The 13,079-nt window shown below is 46.0% G+C and overlaps 1 pseudogene; it reads left to right on the plus strand.

Annotated features, from left to right (window-relative positions):
* LOC124009911 overlaps nucleotides 1-13,079 on the plus strand; it is a 39,338-nt pseudogene that overhangs the window by 7,478 nt on the left and 18,781 nt on the right.

The raw sequence follows: 13,079 nt of genomic DNA on the forward strand, positions 1-13,079 counted from the left end.
TTTGCTGTATTACTTTAGTGCCTTGTTGCAAACACAATGCATGTTTGGGGACATTTTTATTCTGCACAGGTTTCCTTCTTTTCACTCTGTCAATTAGGTTACTATTCTGGAGTAACTACAATGTTGTTGATCCATCAGTCTTCTATCACAGCCATTAAACTCTAACTGTTTGTGACTTGTTAAGCACATTTTTGCTCCTGAACTTATTTACGCTTGCCATAACAAACGGGTTGAATACTAATTGACTCAAGACATTTCAGCTTTTCTTTAAAAAAAAAAATGTTTTTCTAAGAGATGGGTTATTGTGTGTAAGTCAGTGACAATTTTTTGTAATTTTAATACATTTTAAATTCAGGCTGTAACACAACAAAATGTGGAAAAAGTCAAGTGGTGTGAATAATTTCTGAATGCACTGTAGTTTATTTGGGTATGTAGCACGAATATGCATACTATCCCACCTGAAAGTCAGAGCCCTCCCAGTCCCTATAGTAACTTCATGTGTGGCAGTATTTACTGTGAGCAGCCAACTAGCAAAGCCCCGCAATTAGCTTTTACAAGACTAAATACAGCAACAGTAAGCAAACTACTTTGGAAGGAACATTTCTGCAGTCAAGACAACCCTTACAATGTTTTCGATGTGTAAAGAAGCAAGTATTACATTTGAAGTGTTTTGAATGATTTTATTTTATGCACATATTCAAGTAATATATTCTGCCATCTGTCCCATACAGTGAGGCAAACAAGTATTTAGTCAGCCACCAATTGTGCAAGTTCTCCCACTTAAAAAGATGAGAGATGCCTGTAATTTTCATCATAGGTACACTTCAACTATGACAGACAAAATGAGAAAATAAAATCCAGAAAATCACATTGTAGGATTTTCTATGAATTTATTTGCAAATTATGGTGGAAAATAAGTATTTGGTCACCCTCAAACAAGCAAGATTTCTGGCTCTCAGAGACCTGTAACTTGCCCCACTGTATGAGTGACTGGGTTTAGTATTCCTAAACATCTTTGTTGGTCCTCTATAGAGGTAATTGTGATCACAACCAAAGAGGTGCAGAAGATGATCAGCACAGACCCCAAGATGAAGCTGGATGTGAAGATGAAGTTAGACATAGTGTGTATCCAGGAGGATGCTGACATTGGCACCGCAGACGCCCTCAGACACATTCAACAGAAAATCAAGGTGGGTCACAGACTCAGACAGTTGATCTCATAAAGTGCATCTCAAATGGCACCCTATTCCCTACGTAGTGCACTCCTTTTGACAAGGGCCCATACGGAGGATAAGATGCCGTTTTTGACACATACACAGACAGTTGACCTCATAGCCAGATTGGCTGCTCTCTCTGCCCATGCATTGACAGGATCTAATGTGGGAGCTCCTGGGGGTTAAATCCTAACCTTTAGTTATGGGTGTATTACTAGGAAGTTGACGTAAATCATCCAATGAAGTCAATGGGAGATTTTCCCCCAAAATAATGTGGAGTTGAATAAACTGATTTCAGGTTGAGATTTGACTTTCAGCAGTAAATACTGTTTAATGTATCCTCCCTATTGTGAACTGGAGATTTTAATGTGTTTAATGTTATTTTGAATGTTATATATCTATCAATATACTGTACAGGCCTATCAATGCAGACCACATGAGTGTACTGTATGTCCAAGACAACATGGTCTCATAGTAGAGCACCTTGTTGATAAATTGGAATCAATGATTAATTGCTTTGGTATTTGGGGGGCACAGAGTCAGCTGATAATGGCTGATCATTTGAAAGAATGAGAAAATTCCAGGACAAATGTTCTCAGAGTGTGTCAGTGTGTCTAGCTGTAGCTGGTGAAGGTGGTTCAGCCAGTGAGGGAGTGAGGGTACTACTAGCCCCAGAATGAGCCTATAGAAGACAGGCGCCCCATGTTTCACTTGGACACGGTATGGAAAGACTGAGGACAGCGAGGCTATTAAAGCAGGAGATCCTGTGTGCCGCTGGGTGACCACTGACCCGTGCGTTCCTGGTCCCGGCTAAGCGAAGGGCCTCATTTCACCTGCTGCAAACCTGCCTCCCCCACTCCCTCCCTACAGCCGTTCCTCTCTCTCCCCCTCCCCTTGCTGCTCTTCAAACAGATGATGTCAGTACTGTCCAACGCACGGAGCGGATCACTGAAACCCACCCTGGTCTGTAGCATTCTGGAGCCAGGACAAGGAGACATGTTGAGGGGTCTGGGATCGCTGGGGAACAGAGGGGAGGGATGTGGACTGTTGACTGGATGGCCTATCTTTCTATATTTTATCATGTTTTTGTTGTTGTCCAAATGAGATCATATTCAATGTTTTTTTGTTATGGTTTTATGCACATTGATTTATTCTAGTAAGGAGTAAGTAAACCAGAGATGTTGTATTGTAACTGTATAAAGTATTAAGACAAGTTCAGACTCATGAGCCCCTATTCAGACTCTGTTTGCATTAAACTTACAGTAAAGCCACATTACAAAAACACAGACATATCCATTGACTGTCTGGGGGCAAACAGAACCAAGCGGGCTCAGCTGGCCTCCAGGGAGAGAAGAGGGCTGGCTCCAGCATGCTCCCTCCCTCAGTGCCTCCACATGCTTTTCTACCTAATCCAGCACAGTCACGTAGATTAAAGGCATTGAATTGCACAGTCCCCCAGCACACAAACTGACCCTGAGGTGATGAGAGAGGAAACCCTGCAATGGGGCTCCAAATCCCCGCATAGGAATCACTCTGTTGTCTCTCCCCTCCCAGACCATCCCATCAACACGAACACACTGCACCTGGGGAATGATGGGTGTATCTGACTAAATACTGTAAATTCTGTTTGCCTAAAGTCACATATTGAGAAAAAGATTAGTGTACAAGGACTTTGTGTTCAGTGATTAAGCATTAAGCCACATTGACGTCTGTGATTTGGGCAGTATGTATGACACAGAGCAGGCTTCTCATGTGAGTGGGGACACAGGAGACATGGTTGAATGAGAGCGGGAGGTCAGGAGTTCTTGCTATTCCCTCATATATACACACACACACAGAGCTTTTGGTAGAGCTCCCCCTCTGTGCATACAATAAAATACATCTTGAATAAGGCTAAAACAACTTTGAACCAGTCTATATCTTCCTGATATTTCATTTTAAGGCAAGTCTTGGTGATGCGGTATGAATAAGAATGATTAGAAAGTAATTGTATTGTAATGCAATTGTAACTATTGTGGGATATTATTAGCCTTAACTACGGGACAAAATGCATATTGAAAAAGGCGTCCCTCCGCATTATTATTCATGCACACATAACCTAAACTGTTAAATCGAGATCAGTTGTCACTGGAATGTCTCAACTGTATATGCCAAGTTGAGAGTGCTCAGCAGAGACTTAGCCTTATGAAACCAGAGGTGTCTGGCTGATTGATTAGTCCGCTCAATGAGCATGCGTGCGTGTTGTGTGTGCGTGCGTGCTCCGTGTATGTGCTCAATGTGTGTGTTTGTGCGTGCCGTTTGTGTCCGTCTATGGACTGTGTAGAGACAGCAGGAATCGAGCTGGCAGGCACTCCTGACAGATAGATAGATAGATAGATAGATAGATAGATAGATAGATAGATAGATAGATAGATAGAGAGCACACCCTCTCTCCTCTCTACAGTGCTGCGTGCAGGGTGGTCTCACCTGGCTGAGAGTGGAGGGAGCCTGGGAGGGGGAACAGGGCCTTGGGGCAGCCAGGCAGAACCAGGCAGGGGAGGCAGGCAGTGTGGGTGGCCCTGACCTAACCACCAGAGATCAGGCCTGCTGAAAGGCCACAAACCCTGTCAGATAATCCTCCAGCTGACACCATTCCAGTGTCACATTATACGTCCCAAATGGCACCCTACTCACTATCTAGCGCACTACTGTTCACTAGGGCCCATAGGGCTCAGGTCAAAAGTAGTGCACTATATAGGGAATAGGGTGCCATTTGGGACAGCCACAGAGTTGCCTACTGACTGTCTGACAACCCTCAGCCCTCAGTCCGCCTCCGACCCACCATCCGACCGCCCGACCGGACAGACAGACCGCTCCCTATTGACCGGCAGTAACAAAGGGATTTTTGCCGCTTTTAGTGGTTGGTTAACTTGGGATTCAGAAATAGAAATGATTGCTGTGTGTTTAACCATTAGGAGCTGTCTAGCAAATCAGTTTACTCTGATATTGTGACTTCACCTAATGGGGTTTATCCCAGCTGTTGAGAGTATACAACATTGTACAGCCAGATGTATTAGATGCATATGTAGTTATGTGACCTGACCTGAATATAGTATGTGTACCCTATTTCTATTTTCATGGTGGTAATGTAACTTATGCCTCAAAGAGACACTCAACAGGATATATTTCAAGCAAATGTTACTTTGTCACGATTTACTGTGAAAAGTTTTACAGTGCTTCAAAGTCTTTCTTGACAATATATGTTGAAACTAAACCCTCACCCCCACACATGTCTGTTCTAACAATTAAAACCAGTCTGAAAACCTTAGTGTTGGGATTAACAATAGGAGAAGATGCTCCGGTAGTTTCTCTCCAGTAGCACAGAGACAGACAGTGGGATTGGGGCCCCTGGCTCTGGCCTGGTTGTTATCTGTTGACCATGTGTGCTGTGGACTGTGGAGCAGAGCAGAGCCTCACAGAGCCTGACTGCTGAGCTGCGTGCCCCGTGTGCAGAACGTCACGGCAGGGCCTCTCCCCAGGCCTCCCCAATGAGGCATACAGCCTTTATAGAGCTAGGCATGCTTTAACAGGCCTCACTCCTCACTTGCCTTCCCTGTTTATTTATCCACAGGCCCAAGATGGCCAGAGCAGATGGGAACCAGACATCTCAAACAGAAACAATGGCAAATGCAGTGCAAGATTTATCGCTGAATTCCCCTGTGCCCCTTGCTACACTACGCTAGGCTGCCTGGGAGTTAGGAGAGCACAATGTTTATCAAGGAGGTTCACCCTCCTTTAACGCTCCCTTCTCTCTCTCTCTCTCCCTCTCTCTCTCTCTCCTCTCTCTCCACCTCCCTCTCTCTCTCTCTCTCTCTCTCTCTCTCTCTCTCTCTCTCTCTCTCTCTCTCTCCACCTCCCTCTCTCTCTCTCTCTACCTCCCTCCCTCTCTCTCTCTCTCTCTCTCTCCACCTCCCCCTCTCTCTCTCTCTCTCTCTCTCTCTCTCTACCTCCCTCCCTCTCTCTCTCTCTCTCTCTACTCCCTCTCTCCCTCTCTCTCTCTCTCTCTCTCTCTCTCTCTCTCTCTCTCTCTCTCTCTCTCTCTCTCTCTCTCTCCCTCTCTCTCTCTCCACTCTCCTTTCTCTCTCTCTCCACCTCCCTCTCTCTCTCTCTCTCCACTCTCTCTCTCTCCACTCTCCCTCCCTCCATCTCTCTCCACTCTCCTTTCTCTCTCTCTCCACCTCCCTCTCTCTCTCTCTCTCTCCACTCTCTCTCTCTCTCCACTCTCCCTCCCTCCATCTCTCTCCACTCTCCTTTCTCTCTCCCTCCACCGCTCTCTCTCCACTTTGCGCACCCCTCTTATGAACCCATTTTCATTGTGACTGTCGTTAAGAGAAACATGGCCAAACTTTTCATGCACTAAGGACTTTTTGAGCATCGTTGGCTCACATGTTCATGCATATATGCACGTCGTTTGAGATGAATGTCACAGCTCGAAGAAGCTCGGGTGTTTTGAGCATAACGTAAAGCTGGGGGGAATAAAGTGTATTTCAAGGCTGGAGTGCGTGATAACTTGTTGAGCATTGGCTAGGGACAGCTAAAGGTATTTTCAATTTCATTTGAAGAGTGTTCCTCCTATTAGGCAGAATATTGTCACGGACTCTGATGTGAAAGGGTCCTGGGCATGAGGAGTTTAAGAGGATATTATCCTAGGTCATCACTGTCTTTCTTTCCTTTTAGAGATAAATTAATTGTAACTTGTATGCCCTTTTGACTAGTGCCAGCTGTGATATTCTCCTATCCAAGTCATGAACTGCTATGTGTTCTGCTATGTGTTTAGTGGGGCCTGACTGTCTTGAGTGAAAACCCATCCTCCTCTTCTCAAGCCACTAACTGTCTTAACATTAGTGTTGTTTGGGCTGGGGCGATTTAAACGGTATATTTCAAAATACCGGCGGTATGATTTTCAATACCGTAATTTTGTAAAATATATTATAAATAAATGACATTCAGCTCAACGCTCCAGCTATGCATTTGATTTGCTAACACAATGCTTATGAATCTCTGTGGTCCTCCTCCATGTCTCCCTCCAGACGGACATTTTGGTGGTGAGCTGTGACCTGATAACGGACGCTGCTCTCCACGAGGTGGTTGACCTGTTCCGGGCTCACAATGCCACCCTCTCAATGCTGATGAGCAAAGCCCACGAGTTCACGGAGACTGTCCCTGGACATAAGGGCAAGACAAAAACGGGTACACAAGATTCACAAAATTACACAACTGCCAGTATTACACCAGGTCTGCACAAAAAAGTGACACACCGCACTACCTCGTCATATCAGTAGTGCGGTGTCAGTTTTATGGATGACACTTGAAGTTGCATTTCCCCAAATGAGGCTATTCCTCGGATAACTGTTCATTTGCTTGTAATATTCTACAATCAAACTCTTTAATGTTTTTTAGTAAATCTGTCTTATTAAACCCAGTGAACATCCATAGGCCTAGATGTTAGTTTACAAGCCGGGCAGATACCAAGCTTGTTAGCCGTGTGGTGAGATCTTAGCCATTGCTGTGTGATTGTTCATCTGGTGTCTTCCTTCTCCCAGGGGAGCAGAGGTACTTTGTTGGGGTGGACGGAACAGGGAAGAGGCTCCTCTTTATGGCCAACGAGGCCGACCTGGACAAAGGTCTAGTCATCAGGAAGTCCATCATGAGAAAGTTAGTATTACTTGAGCAGCACAAGCAATGGTGTACTTCCGGCGCCGACAGAGATGGCCGCCTCGCTTCGCATTCCTAGGAAACTATGCAGTTTTTTGTTTTTCTTTACGTGTTATTTATTACATTAGTACCCCAGGTCATCTTAGGTTTCATTACATACAGTCGAGAAGAACTACTGAATATAAGAGCAGCGTCAACTCACCATCGGTACGACCAAGAATATGACTTTCGCGAAGCGGATCCTGTGTTCTGCCTTTCACCCAGGACAACGGAATGGATCCCAGCCGGCGACCCAAAAAAACGACTTCGTAAAAGAGGGAAACGTAGCGGTCTTCTGGTCAGACTCCGGAGACGGGCTCATCGTGCATCACTCCTCAGTATACTTCTCGCCAATGTCCAGTCTCTTGACAACAAGGTTGATGAAATCCGAGCAAGGGTAGCATTCCAGAGGGACATCAGAGACTGTAACGTTCTTTGCTTCACAGAAACATGGCGGCTCACTGGAGAGACGCTATCGGAGTCGGTGCAGCCAGCTGGTTTCTCCACGCATCGCGCCGACAGAAACAAACATCTTCCTGAAGAGGGGCGGGGGCGTATGCCTTATGGCTAACGAGACCTGGTGTGGTCACAAAAGCATACAGGAACTCAAGTCCTTCTATTCACCTGATTTAGAATTCCTCACAATCAAATGTCGACCGCATTATCTACCAAGGGAATTCTCTTCGATTATAATCACAGCCGTATATATTCCCCCCCAAGCAGACACATCGATGGCTCTGAACGAACTTTCTTTGACTCTTTGCAAACTGGAATCCATACATCCTGAGGCTGCATTCATTGTAGCTTGGAATTTTAACAAGGCTAATCTGAAAACAAGACTCCCTAAATTGTATCAACATATCGATTGCGCAACCAGGGCTGGCAAAACCTTGGATCACTGCTATTCCTTGGATCACTGCTAACTTCCGCGACACATATAAGGCCCTGCCCCGCCCTCCTTTTGGAAAAGCTGACCACGACTCCATTTTGTTGATCCCTGCCTACAGACAGAAACTAAAACAAGAAGCTCCCACGCTGAGGTCTGTTCAACGCTGGTCCGACCAATCTGATTCCACACTCCAAGACTGCTTCCATCACGTGGACTGGGATATGTTTCGTATTGCGTCAGACAACAACATTGACGAATACGCTGATTCGGTGTGCGAGTTCATTAGAACGTGCGTTGAAGATGTCATTCCCATAGCAACGATTAAAACATTCCCAAACCAGAAACCGTGGATTGATGGCAGCATTCACGTGAAACTGAAAGCGCGAACCACTGCTTTTAATCAGGGCAAGGTGACCGGAAATATGACCGAATACAAACAGTGTAGCTATTCCCTCCACAAGGCAATCAAACAAGCTAAGCGTCAGTATAGAGACAAAGTAGAATCTCAATTCAACGGCTCAGACACAAGAGGTATGTGGCAGGGTCTACAGTCAATCACGGATTACAAAAATAAAACCAGCCCCGTCACGGACCCGGATGTCTTGCTCCCAGGCAGACTAAATAACTTTTTTGCCCGCTTTGAGGACAATACAGTGCCTCTGACACGGCCTGCAACCAAAACATGCAGCCTCTCCATCACTGCAGCCGAGGTGAATAAAACATTTAAACGTGTTAACCCTCGCAAGGCTGCAGGCCCAGACGGCATCCCCAGCCGCGCCCTCAGAGCATGCGCAGACCAGCTGGCTGGTGTGTTTACGGACATATTCAATCAATCCCTATCCCAGTCTGCTGTTCCCACATGCTTCAAGAGGACCACCATTGTTCCTGTTCCAAAGAAAGCTAAGGTAACTGAGCTAAACGACTACCGCCCCGTAGCACTCACTTCCGTCATCATGAAGTGCTTTGAGAGAGGAGTCAAGGACCATATCACCTCCACCCTACCTGACACCCTAGACCCACTCCAATTTGCTTACCGCCCAAATAGGTCCACAGACGATGCAATCTCAACCACACTGCACACTGCCCTAACCCACCTGGACAAGAGGAATACCTATGTGAGAATGCTATTCATCGACTACAGCTCGGCATTTAACACCATAGTACCCTCCAAGCTCGTCATCAAGCTCGAGACCCTGGGTCTCGACCCCGCCCTGTGCAACTGGGTACTGGACTTCCTGACGGGCCGCCCCCAGGTGGTGAGGGTAGGCAACAACATCTCCACCCCGCTGATCCTCAACACTGGGGCCCCACAAGGGTGCGTTCTGAGCCCTCTCCTGTACTCCCTGTTCACCCACGACTGCGTGGCCACGCACGCCTCCAACTCAATCATCAAGTTTGTGGGTGACACAACAGTGGTAGGCAACAACGACGAGACGGCCTACAGAGAGGAGGTGAGGGCCCTCGGAGTGTGGTGTCAGGAAAATAACCTTAACGTCAACAAAACTAAGGAGATGATTGTGTACTTCAGAAAACAGCAGAGGGAACACCCCCCTATCCACATCGATGGAACATTAGTGGAGAGGGTAGCAAGTTTTATGTTCGTCGGCTTACACATCACAGACAAACTGAATTGGTCCACGGACAGCATCGTGAAGAAGGCGCAGCAGCGCCTCTTCAACCTCAGGAGGCTGAAGAAATCTGGCTTGTCACCAAAAGCACTCACAAACTTCTACAGATGCACAATCGAGAGCATCCTGGCAGGCTGTATCACCGCCTGGCACGGCAAGTGCTCCGCCCACAACCGTAAGGCTCTCCAGAGGGTAATGAGGTCTGCACAACGCTTCACCGGGGGCAAACTACCTGCCCTCCAGGACACCTACACCACCCGATGTTACAGGAAGGCCATAAAGATCATCAAGGACAACAACCACCCGAGCCACTGCCTGTTCACCCCGCTATCATCCAGAAGGCGAGGTCAGTACAGGTGCATCAAAGCTGGGACCGAGAGACTGAAAAACAGCTTCTATCTCAAGGCCATCAGACTGTTAAACAGCCACCACTAACATTGAGTGGCTGCTGCCAACACACTGACTCAACTCCAGCCACTTTAATAATGGGAATTGATGGGAAATGATGTAAAATATATCACTAGCCACTTTAAACAATGCTACCTAATATAATGTTTACATACCCTACATTATTCATCTCACATGTATATGTATATACTGTACTCTATATAATCTACTGCATCTTTATGTAATACATGTATCACTAGCCACTTTAACTATGCCACTTTGTTTACATACTCATCTCATATGTATATATATATATATATATATATATATATATATATATATATATATATATATATATATATATATATATACTGTACTCGATACCATCTACTGTATCTTGCCTATGCCGCTCTGTACCATCACTCATTCATATATCTTTATGTACATATTCTTTATCCCCTTACACTTGTGTGTATAAGACAGTAGTTTTGGAATTGTTAGTTAGATTACTTGTTGGTTATTACTGCATTGTCGGAACTAAAAGCACAAGCATTTCGCTACACTCGCATTAACATCTGCTAACCATGTGTATGTGACACATAAAATTTGATTTGATTTGACATGGGTTATTACTCAAATGCATTGAGCCTATGTAGACTCCATAGGCTATATCGCGTATGGCTCTGATACTGCTCATTATCTACCAGGTGATATATTTACTCTAATGAGGTGTTATTGGATGCCTTGTAAGATTTTCATTCAAATCTTGTTGTTGCTGTGTTGAATCAAGTACTTTTCACACGATGAATGACGCTTCAGAACATTTTCATATAATGCGACCTGGAACAACAACTAACACCTCTCTGGTTTAGCAATTCAGGGACACATATAGCTTGCTAGCTTGCTATTTTTCTCCCAATCCTTATCAAGCCACCAGGTTGTGTGTGTGTGTGTGTGTGTGTGTGTGTGTGTGTGTGTGTGTGTGTGTGTGTGTGTGTGTGTGTGTGTGTGTGTGTGTGTGTGTGTGTGTGTGTGTGTGTGTGTGTGTGTGTGTGTGTGTGTGTGTGTGTGTGTGTGTGTGTGTGTGTGTGTGTGTGTGTGTGTGTGTGTGTGTGCGTGCGTGTGTGGAGCACACAAGCTAAGGCGTGGGAGTGGAGGAGTGTTGGAAGGAACAATGCAAACTTGCTCAGCTCTGACCCTTCATTTGTGTGGGATTGCTAATAAAAACACAGCACTCCCCAGTCTTGACTGTCATGAGACTTGCCAATTACTCCAGCTATACAGGGATTTGCTCCTGCTTTGGCTGTGTTCTGCTGTTTTTCCACGGCAGACCCCCTGTTCCAGCTGAGCGCATGCTGTGGCCCTTTTTCTTTTCTTTCACTTGTTCTCTCTCTTTTTCCAACATCCATTTAGATGTGTTTTTTCAAGAGGCTTTAGCGTTGAGGTGTGTGTGTGTGCTTGCATTTGGCTGTTCCTAAGCCTAGTTAAGGTCTTATTCCATCACCACCCTAAGTCTTAAAATATTTCAAGCAGAATTAATGTTTGTTCAAATGCCAAAGGTGTAGCCTAAATCCTACATGTATACCTGGCCAGGTGGATAAAATGACATATTGATGTAAAATACTTGTAGATATACTGCCCACCATGAAATACATCTTGGGATTAGGCTGTTTAGAGCTGATGGAACACCATAGTCTTTAAAAAAAAAAAAATTGCTTATCTCAATAATCATCAAATACTGGTGCGAACTAGTGTGCAAAACGTACCCCTTTTTAGCATTATGTTGCGTCCCCAGTGTGGCATCTGTGTATGATGTCTGGGCTGCAATAGGAAGGCTTTGAAAGCTGTCAGCACCCTACCAGGCCCTGGGCCCGGATTCACACAGCATCTCAGAGTAGTGATATAGGATCACTTTTACCTTCTAGATTGTAATAAGTTTACGTGGACAGGTGGGGACTTCCTAGATCAGAACTCCTACTCTGAACCTATACTATTGATACGGCCCCTGGTCCTAGATCAGAACTCCTACTCTGAACCTATACTATTGATACGGCCCCTGGTCCTAGATCAGCACTCCTACTCTGAACCTATACTATTGATACGGCCCCTGGTCCTAGATCAGAACTCCTACTCTGAACCTATACTATTGAGATCAGCACTCCTACTCTGAACCTATACTATTGATACGGCCCCTGGTCCTAGATCAGAACTCCTACTCTGAACCTATACTATTGAGATCAGCACTCCTACTCTGAACCTATACTATTGATACGGCCCCTGGTCCTAGATCAGCACTCCTACTCTGAACCTATACTATAGATACGGCCCCCGGTCCTAGATCAGAACTCCTACTCTGAACCTATACTATAGATACGGCCCCTGGTCCTAGATCAGCACTCCTACTCTGAACCTATACTATAGATACGGCCCCCGGTCCTAGATCAGCACTCCTACTCTGAACCTATACTATAGATACGGCCCCTGGTCCTAGATCAGCACTCCTACTCTGACATTATACTATAGATGTGGCCCCAGATCCTAGATGGGCACTTCTTTTTAAAATTAATTTTACCCCTTTTTTCTCCCCAATTTCGTGGTCTCTAATTGTTTAGTAGCTACTGTCTTGTCTCATCACTACAACTCCCGTATGGGCTCGGGAGAGACGAAGGTTGAAAGTCATGCGTCCTCCGATACACAACCCGCACTGCTTCTTAACACATCCGGAAGCCAGCCGCACCAATGTGTTGGAGGAAACACCGTGCACCTGGCAACCTTGGTTAGCGCGCACTGCGCCTGGCCCGCCACAGGAGTCGCTGGTGCGCGATGAGACAAGGATATCCCTACCGGCCAAACCCTCCCTAACCCGGACGACGCTAGGCCAATTGTGCGTCGCCTCACGGACCTCCCGGTCGCGGCCGGTTACGACAGAGCCTGGGCGCGAACCCAGAGTCTCTGGTGGCACAGCTGGCGCTGCAGTACAGCGCCCTTAACCACTGCGCCACCCGGGAGGCCCTCTAGATGGGCTCTTCTACTCTGATACTATAGATGCGGCCCCTGATCCTACATCACTACTCTGACACTAAAGATACGGTCCCTGGTCCTAGATCAGCACTCCTACTCTGAGACACTGTAAATATGTACTCTGGTCTTAGGCTATGGTTCTGGGGTGTAGGTCTGGCTCTGGGTTATGGTCTGTGCTTTGGGTTTGGGGTTCTGGTATTGGGCTGT

The sequence above is a fragment of the Oncorhynchus gorbuscha genome, linkage group LG22, assembly GCF_021184085.1.
Source record: "Oncorhynchus gorbuscha isolate QuinsamMale2020 ecotype Even-year linkage group LG22, OgorEven_v1.0, whole genome shotgun sequence".
In the NCBI taxonomy this organism is placed as follows: domain Eukaryota; kingdom Metazoa; phylum Chordata; class Actinopteri; order Salmoniformes; family Salmonidae; genus Oncorhynchus; species Oncorhynchus gorbuscha.